General features: G+C 40.0%; 1 long non-coding RNA gene across 1 annotated transcript in view; it reads right to left on the bottom strand.

Moving 5' to 3' along the window:
- The window catches only part of LOC128086620 (uncharacterized), a 218,427-nt gene extending 204,378 nt beyond the window's left edge, over positions 1-14,049 (bottom strand). Inside the window, exons 1-2 of the long non-coding RNA XR_008209440.1 lie at positions 13,889-14,049; positions 9,612-9,688 (exon numbers count right to left, since the gene is read on the bottom strand). This is a non-coding gene — a long non-coding RNA (uncharacterized LOC128086620). The remainder of the gene's footprint in view (positions 1-9,611; positions 9,689-13,888) is intronic.
- Positions 14,050-14,252: the final 203 nt, after the last annotated feature.

Here is a 14,252-nt window from a genome sequence, read left to right as displayed (position 1 = left end):
AAAGACTGCTGTTCTTGCTGGGCCAAGAAGTGGAGGGTCACACACAACCATGCAGCACAGCAGAGTCCTGACTAAAAGCTCATGGAAGCCAGTGGGAGGTTTCCCGTGGCTCCAAGTGGCTCTGAAACCAAATTCTTCTCCTTTCTTAAAATATCCTAACCCTCCCTCCAAACTGGCATGTCAGCAAGGAGACATGTCAGAGAGGCCCAGCAGAGTCTAGCACTGCTAAGATATAAAAAGCTCCAGGAGTGCCCAGTCCCCTTACCCATCTCGCTAAGCACTTTTTTTTACTCCTACTCTCCACGGTCTTCCCGGTAGTGTTATTTGGACCTAAAACATTTTGGAATTCCAATCATTCCACATTTCTGCCTTGAGGACAGATAAAAACAAAAATATGTTAATAAGATTCACAATCGTAAGAACTATATGGAGGAAATTATGGGGAAAACTGTGACAGTGATGCAAAACCCACTATGTGAAAATCCGCTGGGTATGACTTTTAGAGTTTTCTATGAATACCCTGAAACCATTCTTTAAACTAATGCTTTTATCCAACAGCCATTCACATCTGGGCATTTTATAGGTCTATTATATGCCTTGCCAAGAATACTGCGGTCACACTCGAGTCCAAACAGCCTCTCAGAAAAAAAATCCTCATTGGGACAAAATGAAATAAGTTTGGTTTTTATGACATTTGGAAGGACAAGACTGTAACAAAATTCAGTGTGTAGCTGACAACTGCCATCTACTATGCCAGGGTAGTGGCATAGTATCTGCTTTTTCTCTTCCCAAGATGAAGAAAATTAGCGATATGAGACTGCAAGTGGCAATTTTGAGGGTGAGGCTGGTTGTGAATTTAAACAATAAAATCTAACTATAAATCGGCTCAAAATCACAACTCTCAAAGTAAGCACTGAAGGACAATAGTAATGGGAGAGAGGAGATCCTGACTGTAGGCCTTTCACACATTCCTAGTGCAAAATAACAAAGATGAAAAGCCACACCGAGTACAGGCAATGATTTGTCCAAAGGCTAAGTTTATACTGCAGCCCAGAAGAGAAATAGGATAAACGAGCCAAATACACCTTTGTATTTCCATAGCTGCTATCAGAACTTAAAACATAAGGCTTTCTCTCCATATTAAAACTGACTGTGATGCAAGTTTTCTGCATCGTCCTACAGGTTCATGGACCCAGGAACAGGCTGAAGAGAAGGGAGTTCAACAAGGCACAGAACTTTACATTGACCTTACACTGACTCCCAGTCACCAATGGGGCACAGTCATTACCTCAGGCTGATCTTTACAGAACTTGGTCTCTGCTGTTTTCTTGGCAGCAGTGCTCAATCTCTTTCCAGCTCAAATAATCTGCCAAGCAACATTTCACCACTGCCATTTCTTACGGCACACAACTAGTCTTTAGTTTTTATGCCTACTGTGCATGCCAGGTCCTTGTACTCAGGGAGACTTCTGTGGGACTCAGTTCAGGCTCAGTGATTCTTGCAAGGCAAACAGGGCCACAGACTATATCCTAAAGAGTTCAGCTGGTCCAGAAATAACCTCACTACTTCCACTATTTCTTCAGAATGAAAATTAAAGGAGATGGTCAGGAGCAAAAATTAACACCTGATGAACATACTCCTGCTGAACCAGTGTGACATGGTGACACGCTGTGTGTGCATGTGATTGAGAGAATGCACATGTCCTGTAGAATTCTGGAAAAAAAAGAAGCCTTATGGCAGCAGACAGTTCACCATAAAATCTGTGAATATTGAAAACAAAATGAAAAGGTGTGGGACTGAATTTCACCTTTCTCTGGAAATCATCAGCCACAATATCTATGGCACCTCACCAAGAAAAGCTTTAGTTAATGCCTGGCATTTTCTGATCTTAATTCTTTAAGCCTAATTTTGACCTGTATGAGACGCTGAATCAAAATTCCTTCTCTATATAAGCAGCAAATACCTAGCTGAGGTCTTACATCTTCTATCTTCAGCATATCACTTCCCTTACCAGGGAGAAAATATCCTTTACCAGGGATAAAAGCCAAGTTTCTTTGCTGGCCAGTTACAAAAGCATATAGTTTTCAGACACTTAATGCATAAATACTCGGTTGGTTCAGAGAATGTCACATGGGCCCCTTCTCTAAATTCCAGTCTAGCAAGGAGATTAAGTCATCTCATCCTTTGAGTTATAGAAGACTAGAGCAACACTTGCTGCTGTTAACTCATTAAGAAATTTCTGAGTTATTGAGAACAGTCCACTGTTGCAAGCAGACTTTTCAGGGCCCATATGATGACTGAATTGAAAGATGGCATTTTAACCATTGACTATCCCATAGTAAGGTCAAAAAGTTCATGGCTAGAGGAAATAGTAAACTATATTTCTCTTTGTCACAATGAATGCTAAATTATACCATTTGAAATAATTACAAATGTCAGTGTGCATTTGTCAGTTTATGTATAGCTAAGCTAAGAAAGATCGATGATGCCATACAAAGCATTGCAAAGGCCTGTCTGCCTGGGGGACAGTATACCAATCTGATCATTTACATCCAGGACAAATGCCTAGATGAAAGTTTCTATGATGATACAAAAAGTAAACCTGGAATATATACAACATAGGCTACAAAACAGAACCACATTTGGTTCTGAGGGTAAAACCCTGGAGATGAAAAAGAGCTATTTAAGCTAAATATTGTCAAAACGACAAACTGTCCAACAGCTGAAAATTAGAAGATGGTTTCTAACCAAATTGAGATTTTGTAATCTCAATTGTAACCTTTCCATTAGAGTAATGGAGGCTTATTCATACTGTCAGTGATACTCCTCCCATCTCAAAGGGATTCTTTTGTATTTCTTTCTTCATTCTTTTCAAAAACAAATATTTGCTCCCATTTGGCACCTCCTGAGTGCTTATCCCAAACACTTTTCTAGGAAAGTATGTTCTAGTGTATGTTCTTTTGTATGAACAACTTCTATTTAATCTACTTTCTTTCCCCACATGACTGGATTAAAGTTTTATGGGGCCAAGGGTAAAACCAAACAATAAAAATAATCTTACTGTCATTGTCACTAAGTTTCACAGTAATTCTGTTGTGTTTTTCATCGTTTATTTCATCCTTTTTCCTCCTCCCTTCTTTAGATGATTAATTTCTCTACTTGCTGTCCCTCAGTCTAAAGTCTTCCCTGCTGTTCACATGAAAGAGTGTAAGTTACTGACTGTTGAAAACTTGAGCTGAAGCACAGCCAGGTCAAGATGAGGTTATATAAAAGTCTAAAGGCAACTTTTTTAGGTCACATTCTCAGCAGCACGGATTCTGAAAGTTTCAGTAAGTACACTGCACTTAATGCTCTATTTGACAGTATTCATTCCACTAATAGAGTCCATAGACAGTTTTTAACATGTATTTCTACCATGCACCTATAAGCACACCCTAAAGCACATACAGTACTTGTGTCACTTCCTGGCTACCTACACAGCAAGGCACTTATTTCTTCTCATGCACAGTGAAGATGAAACTTCAAAGTAGCTTTTTTTTTTCCCCCAGAATAATTTTAAAGCAATACTGCAGGGTTATTTTTTATTTTGGATGTTTTTTGTTGTTTTCTTTCTTTTTTTGCTATATGGAGCTGATTCAGTCTTTGAAATGATAGACAAAATGCCTTGTCATTCTAAATACTTTACACTGTGCATGTTTGCTTCCTTTCTTAAAACTATTTCATAGTCTAACTCTGACTGTGAGGAATCTCTAGTACATAAAAGGTGTTTACTTTGCTTCTTTCCCTGGTAAAATGACCTTTACAGTATTTTGGTTAAGCATTCTTATGACTGGAGACTCGTCTGAATGTTTTAGACTTGAAACCCCTTGGGATCTCTCGGGAATGCATTCTGTTTGGTTGCACATCGTGAGAAAACATGTGCATTTACTCATAGCTGTGAAAATTAAATAGAGCCTATGACTGTAGGCATAAATGGATCAGAGGAAAGCAACAATGTAGCTCTGACGGTAGCTACTAAACAAATCTCTCAGAGCAAGTTATATTTTCCATGTGCATTTCTTTACATAATAAATATGCACACGCCACATGGTTACAGATATACCCATCATGAGATAAAAATGTGTGTTCATAACAATATTACAGTATTTTATGGGTTTACATTGTCTCGATAGAAATTCCACTGAACACCATTCACTGTTCTGCATTAGTTTTTTCACATCATTTGGTCTCACCAATGACTATTTTTGCATTATATATCATACATCCAGCCATAGTCTAAAGTTTCAGTAATGAGTTCCATCTCCAGCCAAAAGTAAGCACCAAAGAACAAACTCTTCACTTACTGAAAACTTGGAAAGAGAATGTAACCCAAAGCAGTGGGGTTAGGATTTTTGTTTGTTCGTTTTTTCCCTCTGGCCTGCATGGGCTACCTTACCTCAAATAATATCTTCCAATAAAGAAAAAATGAAAGTACAAAGTCAAATGCCTACTTCTTCATGGCAATCACACATTCCAAAGCCTCCTTACTTTCAGTCTTCCAAAAGCTCTGACTAAACGTGACTTCATGCTTGTTCATAGGCTGGTCATTCTGTAAAGAGTACTGCTGGCAAGAAATAAATATCTTGTAGGCAGGCTGCTTCTAATATGTGGTGAACTGAAAAGCTACGTGCTGATTTATTAATCCCAAAACTAAATGTCTTCCTGATTTTAACCTTGTTATCTATTTTTAACTAAAAGCAGGAATACAGGAATACTCTCTTTATATCTCCTTGGGGATATGTACTTTATTAAAAACAATATGGACATGTTTTATCTGCATATGATTCTGTAATTGAACAGAAAGCTGTACTTTAGTCCTGGTTTCTGGCTGTTGTTCGCATTCTGAAATATGTTCTAGCAGCTCTGGTTTTGTTGGAGCTGTATGTTAAATAACATTCTTCAGCACAGCAAGAAGCTGTTCAGAACCACAAAGCTAGTACTCGGTTTGCTGGCATTCTTAGCTCATGGAGTATGTTCACAGAAAGGGCCATAAGGGGTAAATATGTATGATGGAATTCACACAGTGCCTACAGCTTTTTTCTTGACAAGTAAATTCAGTGATGAGAGAGAAAAGCAAAAATTTAGAAAATAAAAATGTCTAAGACTCTTCAGATCAACAGTGACTTTTCTTTAGATCTGTACATGCCTAAGAATGTGAGCAAGAATACTACATGCACATATATGCAAGCAACATTAGGCTATCTATAAGAGTATCTCTATATTGATGAATCAGTCTTCAAGTATGCTTGGCACCATTCTGCAAAGGGAAGTTTCAGGCAAGTAAAGCTCCTAAGAGAAAATTCCAGTTAGTATCTCCATATTGCAGCATCTATTGCTGGCAAAAAAAAAAACAAAAAAACTGCCAATGTGAAGCAGTACAATGCTTCATCCAGCCACCAGGGACAGAACTGAAAAGCAAGATTTAGTATTTGTCTAAAGGGACAATGCAGATGGTCTTCTGCTAGCTCCACACACACACTGAGCGAGCAAGACATGCACCAGCTGTGGTACAAAGAGTGCAGTTAATAGGCATAGCTGTAGGATGTATATTTTACTTCAGACACTTTGCCAAGACACAGGATAATGTGCACTTGTAGATATAGATACTCAAAATACGTTCCAGTATCTGCCTTGGCTTGATGCCTTCAGAAAGGTTCCTTCGGTCAGTATTTTTCTGAACAGCCTTCAAGTTTGGATGCCTTCACCTCTGCAGAAAATTAGACTTGCCAGATTTGCCTGCTTTAGTTAAGGCTGGTTTGTGAGGATGCAAAGCTTGCACTGGCTCATTTTGAAACTGTTATTAGTACTAATAGCTCTAATTTTCATCCCCACAATTGAATAATACAACTCTTTATATGAGAACGTTCTTAGATGCTTTTGTTGTAAATAAAGTAATACTGATAATAATTTCCAAAAAGATAAGCTCTCTTGGCTTACTCAGGATAGGTTTATCAGATTCTCATTTGTCATATACATTGGTAAAACTGGCTACAGTCAAGCTCAGATTCAAAGAGCTCTGCCCTACCAGCAATCTTGTAAGCAAAGTAACTAAGGTGAAACTCAACAAAGGTCTGCTCCTGTACCAAGGAGCAAGAAATCAAATACAAAGTGAAAACAACTGGCAAGACAACAAAAAAACACTGACAGGACTTGAGGCCTACATTAAATTGCAGATGGAATAGAGATCCATAATATGACACTGCTGCAAAACTAAGGTTAAATGAAAGAAAAAACAGGCTACTCTTACACCAGTGTATGCCATCAGGACTACTCTATATTAAAAAGAGTCATTATTTTTCTTCACTAAGTCCTATAAGGCTTCAACTGGAATGCTGCATATAGTTCTGGCTACTGTTTTTTTTCTCTTTCTAAAACACTGGAGAAAAGCTGGACAAGGTCCAAAGAGAAGAATAAGGTTCAGAAAATATGACTGATGAAGAAATGGGGTTTGTTTAGTCTAGCAGACCAAAGAAAGACATGATAGCAGGCTTTCAAGTGTAAAAGATTGCTTGTAAGGAAATAGCAACCAGCCCCAGTGTCTGCAGAAGGACGAACAAGGAGAAATGAGTCCAAATTGCATTATGGAAGTACCTTTACAAGTAGAGAGGTATAAGCAAACTGCATGTAAGATTCACTACAGGTTGGGCGATTACCACTTAGACAGACTGCTAGACTTGAACCTGGTAAATTGCAGAAGACTGGATTAGGCTGACATTCATCTGAGATCTCTGCTATTTTCTACTCCTTTCTCTTACATTACTGGTTTCATTCTAAAATACTTTCTACAGTATCTCTTATACAACCAAGTATTAGTTTGTGTTTCTTCGTTGCATGTCTCTCCATCTCAGTTCTCTGCTCTGAGATGTCCATAGCAATCCCAGTTCCTTTTCATAACAGCAACCTCATATATCCATCTATTCCCAATTTCCTGTTTACTTCACTTACGTATTGTCTAGGTAGAAGGAAGTAAGCACGGGGGCTGACTGAGACTACTTGTAAGTAAAAACAGCAGCTGGAGCAGCTGACTGGCCCTCTAGTAGCTGACTGCTTTACAGAATAACCTGCCTGTCACATCTGGAAATTTGAGTTGTCTCTCTTTATACAGCTGACAATTTTCATGAGACTTACAAAAACTTTCTTAACACTTCCACTCTTTGACAGATTTTTGTTTGACTCTTTGGAAACAGATTCAAAGTTATTAGGTGAGGAAAGTGGTCTTCTATGTAGATATAGACCTATAGACATTCAGCATCATCACATATGCCTCATTTCCTTAGGAAACACAGCAAAAGAATTCTACCTCTACAAACTCAACTTTATTCAAATCAAGGATAAAATAATTTGGATGTCTACATTCCTAGTACCTAATGCCTCTCCTTAACAAAGGGAAGCTATGAAATAATATGCTAGGCTGCAAATTTAAGTCCCCAATGTGTCCCACAGATGCTACCTGGAGGACTTTTCAATATTGAGTGGAAACACATCTAGGCAGAACTGTTTAGATCACCATTTGTTCTTTAGTTCATCTTTTAAGACCAAATCTTCAGCCTTCAAAAGGGCCATTCAAATTTTTTCTCACCACAGCATAAACAGTTTGGTTTCTCTCTTGTTACTGGGTGTCCTTTTTCAGATATTCTAAGTAGTTTTGTTTAAGTAAATATGGTCACAGCTGGACGGTGGGAAAGATGACTTCTATTTTTGCAGTGGAGAGAGGAAGGTATGTGTTACACATCACAGTTATCTCCTGGATGAACCTCTCCAGAACGGTTTGAGCTACTTCACATGTTGTGCGATCACGCAACAATGCAGCATCAAACACCGCAAATGCAACTTCCTTAAAACTTGCTCCCATTCCCAGAAGTCATTATGTGAAACAATTTGGCAGACAACTTTAAATTGCTATATGTATTATGCTATATGTGACCTGAATTTAGGAGATGTGAGTCACAGCAGACTCACATAAATCGAGCAGTATTAGAACCTGACCCTGAAGAATTTTATTTATGTCTTATTCATGTGACTCAGTCAACAGGGCTAATGACATATGAGTAAGTCTTTGCAGGGTTCAACGCTGCCGTTATGAGCTCTGGGATAAAGAAAAGGCCAGGCATAATCAGAAACTGGAAAAAACGTGCCTGTAACTTCTATGCGTTTCCCATCTCATGTATGTAAACCACACAGCTGCAGTTCCATTAAGTAGTAGGGTGCATGGGAGTTTAAACTGGGGTGTGTCGAGGCTTCTTAGTTGTAAACTTCACAGATCATTTTATATGCTCAAAATAATCTGTTGGCAAGACTTCTTACTTCCCAGCCCCCAAGGCATTGTTTGTAATAAAAGCCTGCAAATAACTACAGTGAGCAGTTTTGCTATTCAGTCTCCTTCCTCAAAATGAGACAGAACTTTTCCAGTCTTCCTAAAGTGTTACCCACACGTGTGCATCGTGTAACGGCTGCTCTGTCAGACCCCTGCAGACACTTATGAGGAATAAGGGAGTGACCAAAAGCTGGCACTGCTTATTTGCAGCTCAGCAGTAAAGAGCAGCATTTGTCTTAATTTGTTCATCTAGACTAAGTCCATAGCACACGTAAACTGTGACAAAGGACGCTCTATCAATCAGTTCTCATGAAAGGTGAAAAAGTAGACAGCTTCACCTACTGTGACAAGTGGAGGGGACTTAAGAAATTATAGCACAAGCTTTTTACTTCTCTATTTCAGTCCCTTCTAGGCACTTAATTTTAAGTAACTGGCTTTTAAGAAACTCCTAGGCACATCACTTCCTGGTAGAAAATTACAGTTCCTTCCCAGGAACAAATTACTGTTTATTCATCATTTCTGTTAGTTACTTTAAATGTTTTTTTTCCAGTTGTGTAATGACAGCACAGTCTTTTTAATATGTTTTAACATACATTATTCACTTTCTCTATCACATCACCGTCAGCAAGACCCAGCTGTGTGTTGCACAGATCCTTCAATGCCGTTTTCTCCGATGTTTAAATTATGCAATATTAAGTAAAGGCATTATTAGGAGCAGTGCTTTGAACCCATGATTAATTGATTGATTTTGCTTAATTAAAAGAAGAAAAGCACAGAGATAGAGCACTGTCATTGGACAACATGGGTAAACTGTATACGCTCTGTCTTGTGTACAATCAAGTTCAGACTGATTGTGTAACACAAGGTTAATGCTGGAGACGAAAGATGCTCTGATAGGTGAACAATAACTGAAGTTTCTTCTTTCCTCTGTGACTACCCGAAAAGGAATATAAGCTCTGCAGCTGCTTGTTTACAACACATAGAAACTCACTGGGTCACAGACTGCTGCCATGCAAATAAGCAGCTTTCAATCACTTTATGGGATCAAAGGTCCTGTATGCAAATGTATAAACACATGTACTTATGCTCACCTCAACTAAGCAGAACATCTGAAAACACACATCCACAAGCATGCTCTGAATTTTAACAAGAACGAGGAAATTCTACCATGTGCTTGAATTTCAATACATGCTTTAATGATTCACTGGCTAGAAGTACTTTGCAAAGGTAGAGAATAGGTGCTTATATCTAAGGTTACCTTTGATCCATTGATGACAAGGGCAGTGTATGAAGATGTCTTTTCACTGGGAATGCTGCTTTTTGTCCTCTTTATTTCTGCAGAGACAAAGGAAACTGAGTTGAAGTACAGTGACTGTTCTTGGTTTCAGGAATACAGTAGGGGAGCAGTTTACACTTTGTACTTCAAATTACAATTCTTAAAAAAGCAAATTTCATCTAAGGAAAAAGGCTTAAAGACAACTGATTGGCCTTACTTCTTCTCTGGTAATGCAGCAGTACAATACTGTATGCCACTGTATGTACACTGTATGCTGTACAAAAATCCTACCATTACATGTTCAAAGCATATACTTCAAAGATAAAAATATCCAATCTGATTTTTGTATGCAGGCAGATGTGTTGTGCATAGGGAATACACCTGCGCACTAAGAGAACCAGAACCGCTAAGCATGGTTTGCTTGTCAAGGTATTTTGGTATAAGCAATTTTTTCACACTAGTTTTCATAGAGTGCCTCTTCCAGAGACATGAGATGAATCTGCCACAGAACAATGAGCTGGAGTCCACGTCACTGGGGAACGGTTATGTCCTGCCTTCAAATACACACTCCTCCAACAAGTGCCTACATCCTCTGGCCTCTAGCCATCATTATCTTTACTGACAGCACCAGGAACAGCAACAGATCACAGCCACAGAAGGCCATAATTGGTGAGATCTTCCTCAACCAACTTCAGGCACTGAATCCAAACTGCGAGTTGTTTTCGCAGTTTTGTTTAGGCTTAGGTTTGACCCTAAAACAAACAAGGTCTTCTGAAGACTCTTTAACAGAGGAAGGACATAACCAGCAAACCCAAGTCTGTTTTCAGATGGGAAGTGCAATGAATCCCCCTGAAAGCAAGCCAAAGGAATTTTGCGCAGCATGAAAAAACTTTTTAGACCTTTGCTAAATTGTGGAATGATGATGATCATAGTAACAACCAAACTCATAATCTCTTTTGCTCATTATTTCTATATTTAAATTTATCTTCATGTACTTTACACATTTATTAGAAATTATATTGTACATTTTTAAAGCTTTTCTTCTGCGTGCCTAAAACAGAACAGATAAACTGCTGTGAATTATTTTAATACCATGCATTTCAGTGGCACCGTTCCACTGAAATTCCTAAATTGAATCAGCCAGATCATTACCCCTAAATTACAGTTTCGGGACAGGTTATTAAGATTCTATTTTCTATATTAAAAACTTTAAATGAAAAAGTCTATACTTCTGTGTGCTAGGTGATAGCACTATAAAAAGATTCCAGACAAATCCAATCTAGAGAAAGGTTCATTTATAATAGCAACTACACTTCTTCATGGCTTACCTTGGATTGAGGCCATACTTGAAACCACACTGACTGATTATTTTCAACAAATTTGCACACTACAATCAGAGCAGATACGCTATTCGCTTTCTTGAACCTTACTATTATCCATGTGGATGTGAAACACTGCAGTATAACATGGCAGCATGCTCAGTTCTGACTTCAGCTCTTCTGCTGAGAAAGATGATGCTTCAAGAAAGGAGAAAAGCAGTCCCAACAAGTACAGAAAGTGAGCCACTGCAGGGCAAGAAAAGCTTTATCTTTAGATTCAGATCCATAGATTAGAATCCATACTTCTATCAACACTCAGGTTCCAACTCTCGTCCTGAAAATCAGTTTGTTCAGTTGATAAAGAGTTAATAAAACACTCCAGCATTTTTCACTTGAACAGCTGTTACAAACTAAAAGAAATTACTCTCTGTATAGCAACTGAAAAAGTCAAAGTAGTTCTGCATGTATCACCAATGAATTTAATGGTTCTGCAATAGAAATTAATTTTTCAAATCGTTAGAGTAACATGAATGCATCAACTCTGACTGATTCAATGACTACTATGGAGTGAGACCACACTTAAAGAAGTGAAATCATTACCAATGTTGTCCTAAATACTTGCTGTGGGGCTTTTACTTATTTCCAGCTACAATTTTTGCAGTCTCAAAGCAAAAGCAATACTAACAAGCTTTGGAGTTGTAAAATATTCTGCAATGAATATTCAATGGAAGTAAAAAGAGGACCTTGTACCCCAGAGAGATATGGTGAAAGGATGTGATTCTAAGACTCGTGACAAGAAAGGGAACAGATTCATGATGTGAAACACCTATAGAGCTGGTACCTGTTTTAGCCCAGTTCACATTCTTGAGCACATTCAAATGACAGCAGGTAAATTCCCCTAGAACTGTTTCAACAAGTCAGTCCTCCCTTCCCTAATGGAAATTCCAGTATCAGTGATAAGAATGTAAACTGGTATTAGCAGCACAGAGGTCAACAGAGCTAGGTTTAAACACTGTGATAAAAACTTGAACCTGGAAGTGTTGGACACGGCAAAATTATGGGCCAGATTTTGACCTCAGTCATTGGGATGCATTTCTGATTTATTCATATACTTCAAGTTTGAGTTTCTAAAATCATTCTTTAAAATTTGAAGACATGTCCAAATTGAAAAATTTGGATCTCAATTTGATTATTTTTCAAAGTCATGAGGAATTTTATGAGTTTTTTTGGGCTCTGTATGGGAATTGCTCAGTCATGGCCTGAACCAATGGATGAGCACCAAGTGAGAAGGCATGGCCAACCCAAGGAGCTCAGGTGCAAGCCATGTGCAAGCAAGAGTGATCAGAAGGGATGGAACCTGGGTCCACCCCACCTCACTCTCAGTTAAGGGTTAGCAGCCAAAATCTCTCTTTAGAGACTGAGCTCTTTTTGAGGCGTTACCAGTCTTCAGAAAGGGTAAGTAATCTTCTATATTGCTTTCTAAACTAGATACCTTCATAGGCATGCTCCTGTCCTAGAAGAAGGCATTATCATTGCTTTCCACTGCTCCACAGGCTCCAACACTTTTTCAAGTATCAATCAGCATCTCATGCTTAGAATGCCCATTCACTGAGGTTACAAGCATCTCATAGGGAATATTCTGACAAAAGATGGGAGGTTCATTCATGCACCTTTGGATAAAGTAAGAGATAAACATAGGATGTTCTTTTTCACTTTGAAGTGGGTGGTTCTGGATTCTTTCCCCAACTTCCGCACTTACTGTAAAAACAGTTTTGACATTCTCTTTCAGCTTTCAACATGACCTCAGCTTGACTTAGGGATTCATGAGGAAAAGCTTGATCAGAACCCTCTGGATTCAGGGATCTGGAATCATAGAATCATTAAGGTTGGAAAAAACTACTAAGATCTAGCTCAATTACTAATTAATCCCCACTATACCACTAGATCATGTCCTTCAGTGCAACATCTACCCTTTTGTTGAAAACCTCCAGCGACAGCTCCACCACCTCCGTAGGCAGCCTGTTCCAATGCCTCAGCCCTCCTTCAGAGAATAAGTTTTTCCTAATATCCAACCTGAACCTCTCCTGGAGCAACCTGAGGCCATTATTTTCCTTCCTATTGCTGTTACCTGAGAGAAGAGGTTGACCCTCGTTCTACAACAGCTTTCTTCCAAGCAGCCGTAGAGAGCAATAAGGTCTGGATACAGTCCCTTTTACTTCTGTGCAAGTGTACAACAGGAAGCCACTGGTACATATAGGGCTTAGTGAACTAAACCAGGTGACGCTTAGACTTGTCCAAGTGGGGTCAGTGTCTCCCTCTTGCTCTCTTTCCTACTGATTTTTATACCCTAGCAGGTTCCTCCTCATTGCCAGCATCTCTCCCTGTTTCCTGCTCTCTGCTTATTTTGTGGCACTTGAGGTTTTTCTTCAATGAATCACTTCATAACGAAAGGCCTGCTTCAGATGGCATGCTCTGTTTCCTAAGATAGAAGGGATGACACTCATTCTGGCTTCCCCCTAACGTACACAGTCCTGCAGCTATCTTGTTCCTTAAGTCAAGAATTTCCCAAGGCATTTCCTGGGATGATCCGCAGAGCACTGGTGCCTTGTGCATCAGCCGGGCCAACAGCCTGATGTGTTTCACACAGTGCGGCTCAGTTCAGAGCCCGGTCCAGCCAGGGTTTCGGGCTGCCAAGAGTGCTCCTATTTCCCCTCACCACACATGCCATCGGCTGATGTATTCTTCTCATTCTCTGATGCTTGGCTTTCTGCAGGAGAAAATGCCAAATGCGGAAGGGCCTGGGAAGGCAGAGGAACTGGCCGTTATTTTGAATTCGATTACTTTAGGGCCGTTTCATACACCCAAGTAACTTTTAGTCATATAGAGTGGGACATTATGTAGAGAATCTGCCTCGCTCATTTTCAGGAGCTCTCCCCTTACCTGAAATCTGGTTACACGGGACATTCCTGGCCGGAGCAGTTATTCATTCTGTTCACTACTAACAGCCGGCTCCTCAGCCGCAGCTCGGTGTTCCTCATCTCACACAAAGCTCCCCGCGATACAGACACGGAGGGTCCCACCCCCCCGCCTTTCTCTCCGTTGGGGCTCGTGCCCCGGGGGCTGCCGAGTGTCGGCACCGCAAGGCCGGGGCACCGCTACCCCCGCGCCGGGGCTCGCTTCTAAGCCGCTTCCAGAGCGGCTGACGCCTGGCCGCGTGCCCAGCCGCGCCGCGCTCCCGGTCTGGACGACGACCCGACCGCCTCCCGCTCCTCCGCCCGGGGCCGAGGAGCAGCGGCCACCCGTT

This window comes from Tympanuchus pallidicinctus, unplaced genomic scaffold (assembly GCF_026119805.1).
Source record: "Tympanuchus pallidicinctus isolate F22 unplaced genomic scaffold, pur_lepc_1.0 scaffold3, whole genome shotgun sequence".
NCBI lineage: Eukaryota > Metazoa > Chordata > Aves > Galliformes > Phasianidae > Tympanuchus > Tympanuchus pallidicinctus.
Note: the sequence above shows the minus strand (reverse complement) of the source record. Positions and strands in the feature narration are given on the sequence as shown.